The sequence below is a fragment of the Macaca nemestrina genome, chromosome 7, assembly GCF_043159975.1.
Source record: "Macaca nemestrina isolate mMacNem1 chromosome 7, mMacNem.hap1, whole genome shotgun sequence".
NCBI lineage: Eukaryota > Metazoa > Chordata > Mammalia > Primates > Cercopithecidae > Macaca > Macaca nemestrina.
In genome coordinates, this window is record NC_092131.1 from 40,538,602 (window position 1) to 40,557,443 (window position 18,842).

At 49.5% G+C, this 18,842-nt stretch overlaps 1 pseudogene; it reads right to left on the reverse strand.

Annotated features, from left to right (window-relative positions):
* Window positions 1–7,760: 7,760 nt before the first annotated feature.
* Window positions 7,761–8,532, reverse strand: LOC105472860 (ADP-ribosylation factor 1 pseudogene; annotated as a pseudogene).
* Window positions 8,533–18,842: the final 10,310 nt, after the last annotated feature.

Consider the following 18,842-nt stretch of genomic DNA (forward strand, 5'->3'; position numbering starts at 1 on the left):
TTTATTTATTTATTTATTTATTTTTTGAGACGGAGTCTCGCTCTGTCACCCAGGCTGGAGTGCGGTGGCCGGATCTCTGCTCACTGCAAGCTCCGCCTCCCGGGTTTACGCCATTCTCCTGGCTCAGCCTCCCGAGTAGCTGGGACTACAGGCGCCCGCCACCTCGCCCGGCTAGTTTTTTGTACTTTTTAGTAGAGACGGGGTTTCACCGTGTTAGCCAGGATGGTCTCGATCTCCTGACCTCGTGATCCGCCCGTCTCGGCCTCCCAAAGTGCTGGGATTACAGGCTTGAGCCACCGCGCCCGGCCCGCTGCTGACTTTTAAAGGTACGATGCTCTAAAACACAGAAGAGAGGTGTCCTTGTAAACGTGTCTCAGAGCAGAGAATGAACAGTCCATTCTGGAATGTAAATACTCAAAGATATTTTTCTCTTTCCTGACCAATCACAAGTCTCTCTTTGTAGAAGGCCAACTATTTATGGCACGTTCCAGGTTCTAAGAACCAGGGCTCTTTTGCTAAGGAAGGCAGTGTGGTGTAATTCGAAGGCTTCACAAGTTGGGCTCTGACCACCAGGGTCTAAATCTTGGTTCTGCCATTCTTTAGATGCCTAACTCTGGGTAGGTCATTTAACCTCTTGGAGCTGGACTTCCCATCTGTAAATGGAGACAATAATGATTCAGGGCCAACATATCTTAGGGAGCTGTTGCTGGGATCCAACAAGATAATTTATGAGCACACATTCTTTAAGCTGGAAAGCACTGGGCAGATGTTACCAATCCATAGTGGCTGCCTGTGGGGTGGGAGAGACACACTTCTCACTATATTCCATTTTGTTCCATGTGACATTTTCATGTACATATTGAAAAGAGGACGTTAAAAAAATGTAAGGGTAATCACTGTGAGCACAACATGAACACATTAAATAAAGGTGTACGCTTTTTCTCCTATTAAAAAATTTTAATATGCAAAATGAAGAAGAAAAAGTAGATAAAATTGTGCTCCAGTTCCAAGCTCACCCAAAAATGACATCTAGAGTATGGGCACTGACTGCCCCCTGCGGAAACCTCTGTTCCCTTCCCCCACCCCAGTTCCTGTGTGGGAGCTTCTGGGACACAACCCAGCTCATATTTCCCCAACCTTTTTTGCCGCTGTTTTGGTCTGCTGCTGCTGCTGCTGCTGCTGTTATTGTTGAGATGGGGTCTCACTCTGTCACTCCAGCTGGAGTGCAATGGTGGCATCTCGGCTCACTGCAGCCTCGACCTCCTGGGCTCCAGTGATCCTCCCACCTCAGCCTCCAGAGTAGCTGGGACCACATATGTGAGCCACAACACTGGGCTAATTTTTAAAATGTTTTTGATATTGCCCAGGCAGGTCTCAAACCCCTGGGCTCAAGTGATTCTCCTACTTTGGCCTCCCAAAATGCCGGGATTACACTGATCTTTTTTTTTTTTTTGAGACAGAGTCTCACTCTGTTGCCCAGGCTGGAGTGCAGTGGCATGATCTCGGCTCACTGCAACCTCTGCCTCCCAGGTTCAAGCAGTTCTCCTGCCTCAGCCTCCCCAGTAGCTGGGATCACAGGCACGCACCACCACGCCCAGTGAATTTTTGTATTTTCAGTAGAGATGGGGTTTCACTATGTTGTCAGGCTGGTCTCTAACTCCTGACTTGGTGATCCACTCACCTTGGCCTCCCAAAGTGCTGGGATTACAGACATGAACCACCACGTCTTGCCTACACTGAACCTTTTTTTTTTCTTTTTTTGAGACGGAGTCTCGCTCTGTCGCCCAGGCTGGAGTTCTGTGGCAATCTCGGCTCACTGCAAGCTCCACCTCCCAGCACTGAACCTTTTTATCTGCTTTTGTTAGTCCAGATTTGGTGAACTAGAATTAGCTGTTCATGCCTGCCATGGATTTCCCATGGTTTGATTTATCTTTCTGAAATCTAGAGAGAATAGGGATCCTCTTGCCAGGTTGCTGGGGCACCTATAGGATTGTATATAAACACAAAGGCATATTTGGGAAGCTGGTGCCCCCACCCCCAGCCCTGCATGCTTTGAGGCCTTATGCTCAGACCAAAGGCACAGCAAGAAGGGACTGCTTTGATCACAGAATCCTCAGGGAATCAGAATGGGACGTTAAGCTTTGTAGTCCACTTAATGAGGCGCTCTCTGCCCCTCAGTGATGAGCAGGCCCTCCAAAGTCCTGAGGTCTCTGGGCCTTTCATCAAGTCAATGTCCTGGGGCAGTGCCTGATATTGCATCAGTCACTCACTGCCCAGCCCCTCCTCCAAGACTCCATTCCACAGGCCCCGCTGCCACCTGCCTCCTCCAAATCTTATCCCCGTGATGCCATCGACACCAGTTGATGTGACACTCCACTCGGTCACCACTCTGCCAGTTGAGAAAGCCTCCTGCTTCTTCTTTCCTTGGGATGGAGGGCTTATAGCAAAGTCCCTTCTGCTTTATCATGCAGCCCTCCCCTTGAGAGCACCCAAGCATTCCAGGGGATCAGGCATGGGTCCGGCACAGGCTTGCACAGGAACCAGAGCCACTTTGTCCACTAGGCCTGGATCCTTCCTCACTTACAGTGGGTGATTTTCCTCCCTGGGCCCGTATGTTATTCCCTATAATCTGCCCTTCCCAGCACAACTCTCTATAGACGAACCTGAATTGTATACAGGGTTCAAGTTCTGTCCTAGGGAAATCTGGGTCCATGTCATCCAAGCTCTGTGGTTTTGTGGAGGGGACTGGAATGTATGATTGTGGCCTGTCTCCATGTCCTATCGTACCTGTGCCTCAGTTCCAACCAAGTCATAGCCAGGTTCGGGCTCCTTTCACAGGAGTTTTATCAGAGTGCTTGCGATTCCCTTGTGTGCCTTAATCATTAAGAGCAGCGACTTTGGAGTCAAAGACAAACCTGGGAGCCATCCTGCTCCACAGTTTATAAGCCATGTGATCCTGAGGAAGTTACTTAATCTCTTGGAATCTCAGTTTCTTCATTTGTAAAATGAGGAAAGTAACAGAGCTTTTAAAGCTGTTACTTATAGTGCTGTTGAAAAAATTGACCGAGATAATGCATCTAAGTACCAGCTTGGTGCTGGTACTGTATCTGGCATGTGGTAAAACCTTAAGGAATGTTAGTCATCATTTTTGTTGTTGTTGTTTGTTTAGTTTGTTTTGAGATGCAGTCTTGCTCTGTCACCCAGGCTGGAGTGCAATGGTGCATTCTCAACTCACTGCAAACTCTGCCTCCCAGGTTCAAGTGATTCTCCTGCCTCAGCCTCCCGAGTAGCTGGGATACAGGCACCCGCTATCATACCTGGACAACTTTTGTATTTTTAGTAGAGATGGGGTTCACCATGTTGGCCAGGCTTGTCTCAAACTCCTGACCTCAAATGATCCACTTGCGGCAGGGCACAGTGGCTCACGCCATGAGCCACTTTGGGAGGCCGAGGCAGGCGAATCATGAGGTCAGGAGTTCGAGACGAGCCTAGCCAACATGGTGAAACCCCATCTCTACTAAAAATACAAAAATTGGCTGGGCATGGTGGCGGGTCCCTGTAATCCCAGCTACTCGGGAGGCTAAGGCAGAAGAATCACTTGAACCCAGGAGGCGGAGGTTGCAGTGAGCCAAGATCACGCCACTGCACTCCAGCCTGGGCAACAGTGCGAGGCTGTCTCAGGAAAAAAAAAAAAAAAAAATTGTCCACTTGCCTCAGCCTCCCAAAGTGCTGGGATTATAGGCATGAGCCACCACACTGGGCCTCATCATTGTTATTGTTATTAACACAATGATCCCATTTTAGTCATGGCTTCAGTCCAACTGAGCTTTGTGAATTTGAGCAAGTTATTTCATCTCTGTGGGCTCTTATTTTGTATAAGACAAGAGAAAATAGGTCTTGAGGATTCACATTCCTTCTGACTCTGCCAGGATCCTGCTCTCATTTAACTCTAATGGGAAAATGCCACCTGCAATGGGGACCAACACCAGCTAATCAGATGAGGTGATGCTGCTTACAGAGAGTAATAAGAGAGGCTGCAGTAAGTCCACCTGGCTCCTCCAAACCAACGCCTGCCTCTCTCTCCAGCAAGCCCCCTACAGCCCGGAGCAGCAGTGGGGAGAGCTTCAGGAGCAGCCGGCAGATGATAACTAATACTAAAGGAAGGAGACCAGGCCTTCAAGCCTGAGGTTGCAAGGAAGGGGCAGTGTTGAGTAGGGTGAGGGTCGGTCTTGAGTTCTGGTGAGGGAAGAGCTGGTGAGGACAGACTGACAATGCAGTTTCACCCTCTCTGTGCAGAGGCAGTGCGTGTGCTGGTGAGAAACCTGGCCAAGGAGTCAGATGGCCTGAGTTTGAATCTTGGCTCTTCCACGTACCAGCTGTGTGACTTGGACAAGTACTTAACTTTCTGGGCCTCAAATTCCTCCTTTGTGAAACAAGGTAACGCAACAGTAATGGTTCTCCCCTACTGTATAGTTAAGATTAAATGTGTATAAGCACTTGGAAAAGTGCTAGGCATATAAGTGCTGTAAGTATTAGCTGTGAATATTATTCCAATCTTGGGGAGCAGGATAGCGCTCTGGGCTGGTGCACCAAGAGCGTCCTTGCGTGTGGGCGTGGGTTGGCCCTCTGATGCTACACTGGAAGCAGTCAGAGGTGTGCCCAGCTGAACATGGGGGTCTGGGGCATAGGTGGAGGCTAAAAAGGCATTGTCAGCCGGGCACGGTGGCTCATTCCTGTAATTCCAGCACTTTGGGAGGCTGAGGCGGGTGGATCGCTTGAGGTCAGGTGTTCGACACCAGCCTGGCTAACATGGCAAAATCCCAACTCTACTAAAATACAAAAATTAGCTGGGTGTGGTGGCGGGTGCCTGTAATCCCAGCTACTCAGGAGGCTGAGGCAGGAGAATCACTTGAACCCGGGAGGTGGAGGTTGCAGTGAGCCAGGATCGCACCACTGTGCTCCAGCCTGGGCTGCAGAGTGAGACTGTTTCAAAAAAAAGAAAAAAAAAAAAAAAAGACATTGTCGAGCTCCTGTAAAACATCCCTGGCTGTCTCCGAAATGAGTGCGAGTGGCTTTTCGGAATGGTCTCATGACAGTGCCAGAACATGCTAGAAAAGCACAGTGCCTTACAGTTGCTATCACCCCCAGTGCAGGGGGCCTGAGGAGACTCTTACACATCCTTAAAAGAAACCAAATCTCCTAAGTGTAAGTGTCCCCGAAAGGGCTAAAAGCTAAACTGTTGTCTGCCATTATTAGCTCCTTAGAGTAAATGAGTTTCTCAGAGTAGGTGGTATTTTAGCGGAGCCCAGGGAATAAGAACTGAAAATGAATGGCGACGTTAAATCTTAAGGCGGAGAAGCGGGAAGGTAGAGCCCTGGGAAGGGCTCCTGGGAAGCGGGTGGGTAGAGCCCTGGGCTGCAGACCTGGGGTTCCATCTGAGTGTGTTTGCGGCAGGGTGTAGGGATTCCAGAGAACAACGAGGGAAGCCCCTGACAAAGGTGGCCTGCTTCAACTTCGCACTGGAACCCAGGGCCCGCCGATGGCCACGTGTCCATGGCCACAGCCAGCCAGGGCTGCCCTCTTATACCCTCTCCCTTTGTAAACCAAGGACCCTTCCCTGTCCAGGACCTTTTCAACAATGCGAGATTCGGCCGCCCTCTAGTGGCAACTGGGCAAAAGTTTTTCTCTTAAAATTGTCGACAACAGGATGATTTTATAATGGCATTTGGATAGTGCTTTACAGTTAACGGGACTGTCACAAATATTACAGTGTTTTCTACTGGAGTACGCCACCCACATCCCCATAGTCATCAGCTGCCTGAAGCATCCCTCCCTCTCCCGCATGACACAATACACCCTGGCTACCTCCAACACTCGAGCTTTCCCATTGCTTCGGCTTATCTAGTTTCTCCCAGTGGGCAGAGGAAAGAGTCCTGGAGCCTGCAGAAGCCTGGGGAGGACTGGGTGACTTCTGACTCCTCTGCTCCCGAGCTATAAGCCCTAGGAATCTGCAGACGTTGTCTCTTAAAACTGGACATTAGGCCAGGCACGGTAGCTCATATTTGTAATCCCAGCACTTTGCAAGGCCGAGCTGGGTGGATCACCTGAGGTCACGAGTTCGAGACCAGCCTGCCCAACATGGAGAAACCCCGTCTCTACTAAAAATACAAAACTTGGCTGGGTGTGGTGGCAGCCGCCTGTAATCCCAGCTACTCAGGAGGCTGAGGCAGGAGATTCACTTAAATCCAGGAGGCAGAGGTTGCGGTGAGCCAAGATCATGCCATTGCATTCCAGCCTGGGCAACAAGAGTGAAACTCTGTCTCAAAAAAAAACAAAACAAGGCCAGGCGCAGTGGCTTGTGCTTGTAATCCCAGCACTTTGGGAGGCTGAGGTGGGCGGATCACGAGGTCAGGAGATCAAGACCATCCTGGCTAACACGATGAAACCCCATCTCTACTAAAAAGAAAACACAAAAAATTAGCTGGGCATGGTGGCAGGCGCCTGTAGTCCCACCTACTCAGGAAGCTGAGGCAGGAGAATGGTGTGAACCCGGGAGGCGGAGCTTGCAGTGAGCCGAGATTGTGCCACTGCACTCCAGCCTGGGCAACAGAGCCAGAATCTGTCTCGAAAAATTAAAAAAAAAAAAAAAACGGACATTATCCACACTATCTCCCGAACCCGGCAGCCTACTGTTTCACAGTCTGCTGCTGCTGATGGCAATCGCACCGGCCACTTGTGTTTTTTTGTTTGTTTGTTTTTTGTTTTTTTTCTTTAATTTTTTTTGAAATAGTTAAGAGATTTTATTCTAATAGCTATAATTACAGTGCTTGTTTGTCGAAATGAAAACTGAAAACAAGTATACAAAACAGTTGATTACTAATCATGTATTGAAAGCAGTAAGAGGTTCCATGACACCAAATAGACCAGTTCTGAGGTTTCCTCAAGATAAATTTTACAGCTCCAGCTTCTTCAGTGTTTATCAAAATACAAAAGAAAAAAGTAGAGGTTGCCTTTTTCTATGGCAAATCGGACCCTTGCAGGCTGAGGGAGAGAAAGCTACATCACACACAGAGGTGGGGTGCTCCCGAGGGGCTGTGGGTCTAGGTGGACCGCCTGCCCAGCTTGAACGCGCTCCCACTGGTGAGGCCCCAGACATCCTGCCAAAGTGTCTGAGCGAGCATGAGTGTTGGGGATGACGGACTCACTGTGGCCACACGGTGACCGAGGGATAGATGGGGCCCTGGGTCCCATAGGCTGCCTGAAGGTGGGTGGGGCAGCCTGCGAGAGAGTGGGGTGGCTGTGGGCTCCCAGCCTGGCCCCTGGGAACTGTGGGAGCACAGAGATAAGCACATGGCTATGGAAAGCAGGGTGACCCGAGGACAAGTGAGTTGCGGGGATCTCTACTGTGACCATGCAGAATTGACCGCGGTCTGCTTCGCCACCACCACCTCATGTTCCTGAGGGGAGCCGCTGGGCTGGCGACCGGCATCCAGGCCATAACTGCAAATCTATGCTAGGCGGGGTCTCCCTTCTGTGTGTTCAAGTGTTCTCGACTTGGATTCTTAACTATTTTTAAAAACGCACTGAGTTTGGGTTAAAAACCAACCACCAAAATGGATTTCAACACAGCTCTAAAGCCAAGGGCGTGCCCGGCTCTCCCAACACAGCGACTCCTGGAGGCCAGGTGCCTATGGGCCTACATCCCCCTCTCAGCACTGAACAGTGAGTTGATTTTTCTTTCTACAATAAGAAAAAGCTGAGTAATATTGCATAGGAGCACCAGAAACTGCCTCATTGGAAACAAAAGCTATTTACATTAAATAAAAAGCCTGGCCGCAGCCTGCATCTGCCACATTTACAGCACGGTGCGATGCACACGGTGACCAAACCACGGAGGCAGCTTCTGGCACTCACACCACGAGCTGCACGTTTGCCACATGAGAGTAAAGCAGAGGGCAAGAGGAGTGAGGGGGAGGGGGGCTGCATTCACTTCTGGTTCCGGAGCTGATTCGACAGCCAGTCTGGTCCTTCATAGAGCCCGTCACCGCTGGTGGCACAGGTGGCCTGAATGTACCAGTTCCTGTGGCATAGGAAGTGCAGCCCCAGCTTGTCTGTGATCTCAGCCGCATTCATGGCATTGGGGAGGTCCTGCTTGTTGGCGAACACCAGGAGGACAGCATCCCGGAGCTCGTCCTCGGCCAGCATCCTCATGAGCTCCTCACGGGCCTCGTTCACGCGTTCTCTGTCATTGCTGTCCACCACGAAGATCAGGCCTTGTGTGTTCTGGAAGTAGTGGCGCCACAGGGGCCGGATCTTGTCCTGGCCACCCACGTCCCACACAGTGAAGCTGATGTTCTTGTACTCCACGGTTTCCACGCTGAAGCCTGTGGCGGGAATGGTGGTCACGATCTCACCCAGCTTAAGCTTGTACAGGATCGTGGTCTTCCCCACAGCATCCAGACTCGCCACGAGGATGCGCATTTCTTTTTTGCCAAAAAGGCCCGTGAAGAGGTTGACGAAGATGTTCCCCATGCTTGTGGACAGGTGGAAGGACGCTGGCCGGGGACACCTCAGAGGCTGCTGCTCCGAGCCAGGCATTGGTTTCGCTCCCACAAGATCTGTGTTTTAAGAGGCACACTGACAGCGAAGAGGCAGCAGACAGTGAAACTCCCACAGGACACAGGACAGTGGTTCTCTTACTTTCAAAGGTTTCACAGCCATGGCCCCAGGGCTTTGATTCTTAACTCCCTTGCTGAGATCACCATTGAAAACCCCAAGAGAGAAGCTCAAACCCTCTACCCTCCTCAGCAACTGCCCAACTCAGCCCAGAGATCCTGTCGGACCACACGATAGTCTCCTTTGTGTGGGGAGTCTTTTCGAGACTGTTGTTCTGCTTGTCTCTCCACAGGAAAAGGTAATCTGAGAGTTATACTGAATATTTTAAATGTTAGATACTGGGTGTGTTTTGGGTTTTGATGTGTTTAGTAAACCCCTTAGAGATGTTTTGTTTCAGGCAGGATAAGCCGGTTATTAAATTTTTTCATTGGCTAGGCATGGTGGCTCATGCCTGTAATCTCAGCACTTTGGGAGGCTGAGGCAGGAGGATCGCTTGAGCCCAGGAGTTTGAGACCAATAGGCAACATAGCAAGATCCCGTCTCCACCAAAAAAAAAGAAAATTTCTCAGACAAGATGTGGGGTGTGGGGCGGGGAGGGAGCCCACAGGGTCAGGCTGGCTCTCAGGACCCCATCAGATCAGGAGAGACATGCCCACCGCTGTGGTTCTACCCTGTGTCTGGAAGTGGGTTCTCTCGTGGTCCTATTCCAGCTCCTGTCCATCAGAGCAGGTCCGGTTCCTCTCTGTTCCTTCCTCCCTGAGGCTGGTGCCTGGGAGGCAGGGCTCCCCTCTCATTGCCTTAATTCTTCCCAATCCCCTTTGGAAAGGAAGGACATCATCCCAAGTGGTTCACCTGCTTTGTCTTGCCAGGAGAAATAGTTTAGCTCATACTAGGAATGAAAACTTTTTGTTTGTTAATTTTTTGGTTTGGTTTTAGAGACTCTGTTGCCCAGGCTGGAATGCAGTGGTGCTATCTCAGCTCACTGCAACCTCCATCTTCTGGGCTCAAGCAATCCTCCTACCTCAGCCTCCGGAGTAGCTGGGACTATAGGCATGTGCCACCACACCTGGCTAATTTTTTATACAGATGGAGTTTCACCATGTTGCCCAGACTGGTCTTGAACTCCTGAGCTCAAGCGATTCTCCCACCTTGGCCTCCCAAAATGTTGGGATTATAGGCATGAGCCACTGTCCCTGGCCTACAAGAATTTTTTTAAATTAGGCAGGCATGGTGGTATGTGCCTGTAGTCCTAGCTGCTCAGGAAGCTGAGGCAGGAGGATCACTTGAGCCCAGGAGTTTGAGGCTGTAGTGAGCTGTGATCACACCACTGCATTCTAGCCTGGGCAACAGAGTGAGACCCTGGCTCTAAAACCAAACCAAAACAAAGCAAACAAACAAAAAAATTTCATTCCTAGTATGAGCTAAACTTTGTTTCTCCAGGCAAGACAAAGTAGGTGAACCAGTTGGAATGATGTCCTTCCTTTCCAAAGGGGGCTGGGAAGAATTAAGACAATGAGAAGGGAGCCCTGCCTCCCAGGCACCAGCCTTGGGGAGGAAGGAACTGAGGGGAACTGGCTGCTCTGATTGACAAGAGCCGGAATAGGACCACAAGAGCACCCACTTCCAGACACAGGGTAGAGCCACAGCCGTGGGCATGTCTCTGCTGATCTGATGGGGTCGTGGGGGCCAGCGAAATCCTGTGGGCTTCCTCCCCACCCCACACCCAGTGGCAGTCTCAGCAGGACCCTGCTCAGACAGGTCATGACCCAAGGCCAGGGAGAATGCCGGATGCTGAGACTTGGACCATAGGAAGGAAGACTGGGGGTAGGTAGGGGCTTGGATCTGCTTCCTTTTTTTTGTTTGTTTGTTTTTGAAATCGGGTCTTTTTCTGTCATTCAGGCTGGAGTGCAGTGGCACAATCTCGGCTCACTGCAGCCTCAACCTCCCAGACTCAAGCACTCCCCCACCCTCAGCCTTCCAAGTAGCTAGGACTACAGGCACACACCTGTATTTTTTTGTAGAGATGGAGTTTCATCATGTTGTCCAGGCTGGTCTTGAACTCTTGGGTTCAAGTGATCTGCCTGCTTCAGTTTCCCAGAGTGCTAGGACTATAGGCTTGAGCCACTGTGCCTGGCACACTTCCTTCTTTCTTAATCACCCCTAACATTTTAGCTTTTCCTCCCATCTTTTTAAAAAAGTGCCTGGTGTTGAGCATTCAATTCCGTTAGACCACATGGGTGGGAAGAAGGAAGTGCATTTAAAAGCCTTTCATTCCTCCAACTATTGCAGGAGCCATCAGTGACACCCATCCCAGGGCTCACTTGCATTTGGACACTTCTGGATAGGGTGACAGCCACACATTCACTTTGCTGGGAGGAAACAATGCCCAGTGAGATGGGAGAAATATTATGAAGCCCAAAGGAAGAAGCCATGTTGGCATAAACCTCAGGCTCTACACCCTTCCTTTCCTCTCTGTAGTTCTCTCCAGACTGTGCCAAGGTTTGCCACAACCCTCTCCAACCTTTTCTCAGACTTACCACTTCCTCTTTCCTATGCTATGAGCACCCTGATGCCCACTTTCCCTTTGAGTTCCTGCTTTTAGCAAAGGACTCCTCCCCTCCCTCACCTGTGGCCCCTACCTACCTTTCACACTTGGCCCCCTTCAGAGCCCTCTCTTCTGTCAGCAGTGTGGGTGCCTAGACTGTGCCAGAGGCTGGGGAAGCAGAGTCCTAAAATACAGTCTCTATCATGAAGAAGCTGTTTGCAGAGGTTGGAGGGGAGGTGTGGCCACAGGTAAAAAAAAAAAATTACAAAACTATGGCATGAATACTCTCTTAGAGGTTACTACAGACAGCCACTTAATTTTCAAAATTCAATCTTGCAAACAAATGCCCTTCCCCAACCCCTTTTTGGCCCTTTCTTTCTGCTTGAGACATTTTTGAGAGAATGTTTGTTGCTGTAGCAGAAGATGCTGATGATGACAGGGCAGAAAGATGGGGAAAGCCGGCCGGGCATGGTGGCTCATGCCTATAATCCCAGCACTTTGGGAGGCCGAGGCAGGAGGATCACCTGAGGTCGAGAGTTCGAGACCAGCCTGAACAACATGGTAAAACCCCGTCTCTACTAAAAAAAAAAAAATACAAAATTAGCTGGGCGTGGTGGTGCATGCGTGTAATCCCAGCTATTCGGGAGGCCAAGGCAGGAGAATAGCTTGAACCTGGAGGTGGAGGTTGCAGTGAGCCAAGTTAGCTCCATTGTACTGTAGCCTGGGCAACAAGAGCAAAACTCTATCTCAAAAAAAAAAAAAAAAAAAAAGATGGGGAAAGCCTAGGTTTTGATGGCAGCACTGAGCCACTGAATCTACTCTGGAATCACCTACCTTTAGTCTTCTCATTAAGTAACTAACATCTGTGTTGGGTTTAAGCCACTGCTGATTGACTTTTCAGTTACTTGCAGCCCAAAGCACTCTAACTGACATGCATTTTCTTCCATGTATGGGAGAAGAAGTTAGGGGTGAACTTGGGTTGCACAAATTATAGTTCTGCAGATCAGCTGGGGCAGGCCCAACTTCTTTGTGGAAAGGAATAGAAAGACCTGTGGTGCATAGACCTCCTCTACCTTTACTCATTTAACTTATTCAGCCCATGTTTATGGCGTCGCACCCATGTGCCAGGCATCACAGTGAGTTGCATGGCTAAAATCAAGAGCAAATTCACACATGGTCCCAGTTCTCATGAAACTTAAAGAGTCCAGTGAGGGAATAAGACATTAATCAAATAGCAGTTCTAACAAGTGTAGTATTTGAAGCAGAACTAAACATGTGAAGGACAGGGGCAGATGCTGTGAGAATATGCAATACATATGATACAAAACCTGGGGGCCAGAAAGGCCTCCCTGAGAGCTGGGTGATGGAGGAGGACTCGGAAGGGGGGTGAATTCGGCAGAAACTCCTGAGGGCTGGGAGCAGAGGCTGGAGCAGTGCAGGCAGAGGCCCTGGGGCAGGAGGGAACCAAGCCAGCTGGAGACACCTTTCCCCACCCAGAGAAGCAGACTGGAGTTTGAACTGGTTGAAAAATTTGCCTTCCGTGCCTCCCAAAATCTGGTCTTTCAATGCCTCCCACCCTCTCCCCTGCTTCTTTGCTCATCCCACACTGCCCACAGGAATTCTGGGGTTCTTTGACTGAAACTCTCTACTTTTGAGGTTCTAGCCGGACTCACCTGCCACCCTCCTCCACCCCTCTAATGACCCTCGCTTCTTTCCTCAGAGGAACTAGAGAACTGCATTTTATAAAACGAACAAAACCCAGCCTGTAATTGGCGGGACTCAGACAGCAAGCCGAGAATTTTAGGCAAAAAGAGAGCCCTGGACATCATGTCTCCCATACAGCGGACTCCTCACCTCCTCGTAGCAGCCTGTGGGGGTCTGTGTGGGAGGTGTCTGGGGCGCAGATCAGGCTCTGTGGATGGACCAATTACTCTCTTTGTCTCCCAGAGACACCAGCAGCTTCTCCTCAGTTGTCGATCCCAGAGGTCTCTTTACCCCAGTTTCTCACAGAAGTAGAGACATGACTGGTGGGGGTGGGGGCTGGACGCCCTCACATGAACTGACTTAAAAAGGTCTAAGGCCGGGCATAGTGGCTCAGGCCTGTGATTTCCTGAGGTCAAGAGTTCAAGACCAGACTGTCCAACATGGTGAAACCCTATCTCTACTAAAAATACAAAAAAAAATTAGCCCTGCATGGTGGCGGGCGCCTGTAATCCCAGCTACTCGGGAGGCTGAGGCAGGAGAATCGCTTGAACCCCGGGGGGCGGAGTTTGCCTTGAGCAGAGATCACCCCACTGCACCCCAGCCTGCGGGGACCAATGGGAGAGCCCAGGTTTTGACCCAGACAGCCCTAGGGGTGAGGCCAAACCATGGCTTGCTGCGTGACCTGGGATCATCACTTAGCTTCGTTGAGCCCCAGTTGCCTCATCAGCAAAATGAGAGTGAGATTATCTTCTTTACAGAGTTGCTTTTTTCCTTTTTTTTTTTTTTTTTTTTTTTTTCCGGAGACAGGGTCTCACTCTGTCACCCAGGCTGGATTGCAGTGGTACAACCTCAGCTCACTGCAGACTCAATGTCCCAGGCTCAGGTGATCCTCCCAACTCAATCTCCTGAATAGCTGGAGCTACAGGTACATGCCACGATGCCTGGCTAATTTTTGTATATATTGTAGAGACAGGGGTCTCGCCATGTTGCCCAGGCTGGTCTCCAATTCCTGAGCTCAAGTGATCTGCCCACCTTGGCCTCCCAAACCCAAAGTGCTGGGATTACAGGTGAGAGCCACTGTGCCTGGCCAAGTGAGGTTTTTAAACCTGAGCTAGGGTTCAAGTATGGATCTAGCACCCAGGAATTATCAGTCCAGTCCCAATTTCAAATATTTTGCCCTATACATCTATTCCCACTTATCAGGCTGTGGGTCTTGATTTTTGATTTGGAAAGCATGATGGTCCCTATCCATCTAAATCTACATTGTCCAATTTGCTAGTCACTGGCCACAGGTAGCTAGTTAAACTTTATTTATTTATTTTCTTTATTTTTATTATTATTATTTATTATTTTGTTATTGAGACAGAGTCTCACTCTATCACCCAGGCTGGAGTGCAGTGGCGTGATCTCGGCTTGCTGCAACCTCTGCCTCCTGGGTTCAAGCGATTCTCCCGCCTCAGCCTCCCAAGTAGCTGGGATTACAGGCACCCACCACCATGCCTGGCTAATTTTTTTGTATTTTTAGTAGAGACGGGGTTTCACCATGTTGGCCAGGCTGGTTTCAAACTCCCGACCTCAAGTGATCCACCCTCCTTGGCCTCCCAAAGTGCTAGGATTACAGGTGTGAACCACCGTACCCGGCCTAAATTTTAATTAAAATAAAATAACAATTTACACTTCAGTTCCTCACACTAGCCACATTTTAGTGCTCAGTAGCCACAGTGGTATTGGACAGAGTAGATATACAACATTTCCATAAGCAAAGAAAGTTCTACTGGACAGCTGGCTTAGGGAAATAGGAGATCTGTTTATTTTACTTTTCATCCCACTTCCGGACAAAGACACAGATTGGGAGCAGCTGGCAATTAGAGAAGCCTGGAAAGTTGGCCTGTGTGTTTATATGTGTGTGCATGCATGTGTGTGCCTGTGCACAGGTGGACAGGCCAGGAGTCCAGCATTCACGCCTTCCAGATGAACTCAGTCACATTCACCACCTGCAGAGCTGGACCCGGTGGGTAAAAATCACAGAATGAGAGCCCTCAGAGGTCCTAAACCTGCCCTATCTGAGAGAGAGCAAGGCTGGGGACAAGGAGGAGGCCCAAACTCCCAAAATGCAACCCTGACTCAGGAACCCAAGAGGAAAGGACCTCTTGGTGTTGCTTCTGGGGCAGAAGGGGAAGACAGTGTGAGCCTACAAGATACAAGGGTGCAAGCTCTTGGGGCAGAGAGAAGAACATGCAATCCTGACTCGCTACCTTGATTCAGGGGCTAAGACAAGGACTCAGTGGGTGCTATGGACTGAATGTTTGTGCCCCCCTGAAATTCATATATTGAGGCCCTAATCCCCAATGTGATGGTATTTAGAAGTGGAACCTGCTAGAGGTAATTGGGTCTTCAGTGTGGAACCCTCACATATGAGATTAGTACCTGTCAATCTGTTTTCTGTTGCTGTAACTGAATACCTGAGACTGGGTAAATTACAAAGAAAAGAGGTTTATTTGGCTCATGATTCTTGAGGCTGGGAAGTCCAATGTCTGACTGCCCAGCTGGCAAGGGCTTCATGCTGCCTCAACTCAACGGTGGAAAGCAGAAGGGGACATGGTGCATGCAAAGAGACCAAACACTAGAGGCAGTCTCGCTTTATAACAGCCTGGTATATAACAATCCTCACTGTAACTAACCCAGTCCCACAAGAGTGAGAACTCACTCACTCTCTCAACACTGTATTAATCCCTTCGTGAGTGTGGATCCTTCATGATTCAAATGCCCCTTAAAGGTACCACCTTCCAACACTGCTATATTGGGGACCAAGCCTCAACATGGGTTTCGGTGGGACAAGGCCAAATTCAAACCATAGCAGTCTGAGAGATGAGACATGAGAGAGGTGATCTCTCTCCATCACGTGAGGACACAGTGAGCAGGTGTCCATCCACAAACCAGGAAGAAGCCGTCACCAGGAACTGAACTGGACAAAACCTTGATCTTGGACTTCCCAATCTCTGGAACTGTGAGAAATCAATTTCTGTTGTTTAAGCCACCTAGTCTGTGGTATTTTGTTGAAGCAGTCCAAGCAGACTAAGACAGCAGGCAAAACAAATGGGCTTCCCAGGGAGTTTGCCCCACAAAAGATTTGCAAGGAGGGGACTATGCAGCTCAGGGTCTGGGCTGAGCTGAGCCACACCAGGTCCACCCTCACCAAGCAACTCTGTGTCTCTAACTCACAGGAATTTCATTCTCTCAAGTCATTCCTGGTCATGGGGAAAATGTGGACTGTTCACCAGGCCTGCTTCCTAGAGACCCAGGCATGGCAGGCGATAGACTTCTTCCCCAAGTCCACTTCCAGAAACCAGCAGTGTCCCAGGCAGGCCACAGCCACAAGGAGAAGCACCCCCGGGGAACCCCACAGCATTTCAGCCCTGCAGCCCCAGGCGACCCCTGGAATTCCACTGCCCTCTGAAATGCCTCCGTCTCCTCCAGACGTTCATTCAGTTAGTCCTTCCGTACACTCAGAAGTCAGTGAAGCACCAGGCCTCCGTGCAGGTCTGCTCCTTGGAAGGTCATCTCCATAGAATACGACACACTATGTCAGTGCACCTTGGAGGTGAAGAGCCCAGAATTTGGAATCAGACCTAAACAACCTTGGTAAGCCACTCTACCTGTTTCTCTACCTACAAGTATGAAGAATAACAGCATCTACCTCACAGGGCTGTAGGGATTAATGGATGACAGCACAGTGCCCCAAATATGGCAGTATTCATTGTTATTATTATTATTATTGTTATTACCACTGAGCTGTGGTGATACAGAGGGCTGAGCCTCACTCTGTCTAGGAGTGCTGGAGAGGCCTTCAGAAGAGGTGCCCTTGAGTGGCTCAGAGGGGCAAGCAGGATCATGCTGGGAGGGAAGTGGGGAGGGCCATTCTGGACGGTTACCATACTCAGCCCTTGGGGCTACTTGCCTGGGCTTGACAGCCTGAGCCTTACCCATTCATTTCTCTCTTCCTAAGCCAATCATGAGATACCTTGAGGGGTAAGAGGGAGAGAAGGAAGAGGGTCGCTCCGCTCTGGTCTCTGGTTTGCGGTGGCTACAGATCTGAAGGTTGGACAGCTCACCTCCCAATCTTCACATCCCTGGCCATCGTGCCTCCCCCAGTCGCTAGAAAAATGCAGTTAGAGATCAAGGGCAAAGCGTTGTCCTCAATCTAAGCTGACTGATGGTGGCCACTAGAAAGAGAAGGCACAGTCACCACTGTAGCCTGGAGTACCCTCACTTGAGATAGGAAGAGATAGGAAGATTCTGATTCTCAGAATAACCTCAGAGATTCACTGCCAATCTTCTTATCCTAATAACGACAACTAAAATAGTAACAGTGGCAATGATTTTTAACACCTGCAGTTTTTCTGTTATCAATTTTCTTACTCCTACAGTAATAACTCATTCATTCAAAATTCAATATCTGGCAACCTCACTCACCTGCAAAACAAAGCACAGAATCAGAAATCAGATGACTGAGAAGATGCCTGAAGAAACTGTGTTTTGTATTCTTTTATGCAATGGTTGGTCAGGCAATATGTTGGTCAGTCTGTCCACAAACAGAGACAAAGGAGAGGCCCAGGAAAACAGAGTGTATTATATTCACAGGTCCTGGAGACAGGAGACATGGCATACCACACAGTGGGAAGATACCAGGGTGGACAGGGGGCAGAAGGCAGGAGCCAGGGTAAAGCGTTAGGTCAGAGCCTTTATTGGGGCTTTCAAGGGGAAGGCAAGGCAGGACAAGGTGAACAGTTTTGGATTGGCTAGTTTGAATTTTATGGAGGGTGCTCTAAGCTATAGTGGTGGTCCCTAGTTGCCTGATACCTGGCCCTGGTATGATTAAGACGAGGAATATTGTCTCCCTGGGTGTATAGGCCAGATAGTGAAGGATTGGTTAGTTTGTACATCAAAAGCACGCTCTCAGCTGAGCCCTTGCTATTTCTAGGAATTGGCTAGGCCCTGGGAGAGGCAGTCTCTCCGCAGCTAGAAGGTATTTTAAGATGCCAAAACATTATAACATTCCTGACTGACCACATACCAGTCAGATGCCATTTATCCTTATTTTAAGCACCATCCTAATAACTCGGGTTATTTGTCTATCGGACTGCCAGCAATTTATGGAGTAGCTGCTGGAGATGGACAGCCTAACAGCAATGAGAAGTGGCATTGGAGATAAGGGCAGAGATAGCAAAACCAGGGAAAGCAGACCAAGAACCCGCAAAGCACAATAGCCTGGGTCCATTTCAGAGGCAAAGTGTTAGAGGGCCCCTCTGCAGTTTCCACGTAATTCCATGCTCTTACCAATGGCTCCGAATGCACATCTCTAGAAGCCCAACAGATGAGTTAATGGTTAGGATTATTCCAACAGGCTAACCTTTGTTCATCCATCCAGACAGGCTCACTCTCTTCAATATTTCTGAGCGATGGTGGTGGTGTTACGTCACTGCCGTCATCGCCTTTTCTTTTTGTCCATTGAGGAGACAGCCCCAAAGGAGGAGCCCTGACCTGGGTGTCTGGTGGCCTGAGCTCAGCCTCCACTATCATCCCATTCACCCACCCTTTTTTCTTCAAACTCCTGCTGTGGGCCTCAGCTTCCTCCCCTGTGATGTGGAGGTCGGTCCACATAAGCTCAGTCTGACAGTCCCGATGTTCAAGGAGAGGTTGTTCTGGGCTGGGCAATCATGATCAGGGACATTTTCATGGATTTGCCATGCCCAGGTGCTTTCTAAGTGCTTTACGTGGTTAACTTTGTTGAGTCTTCCAACCCTCTGAGGCTTAGGCAGTTGCTTAGGGTCACCTGCAATTTGAAAGGCCCTGTGCCTGTTTTAATTCTCTACTGTCGAGGTCTTAAAATTCACACTAATTTTGAACCAGGGGCCTGGCATTTTCATTTTGCACCAGGATAGAAAATTATGTGATCAATCCTGGGTTCAAGGTCTCC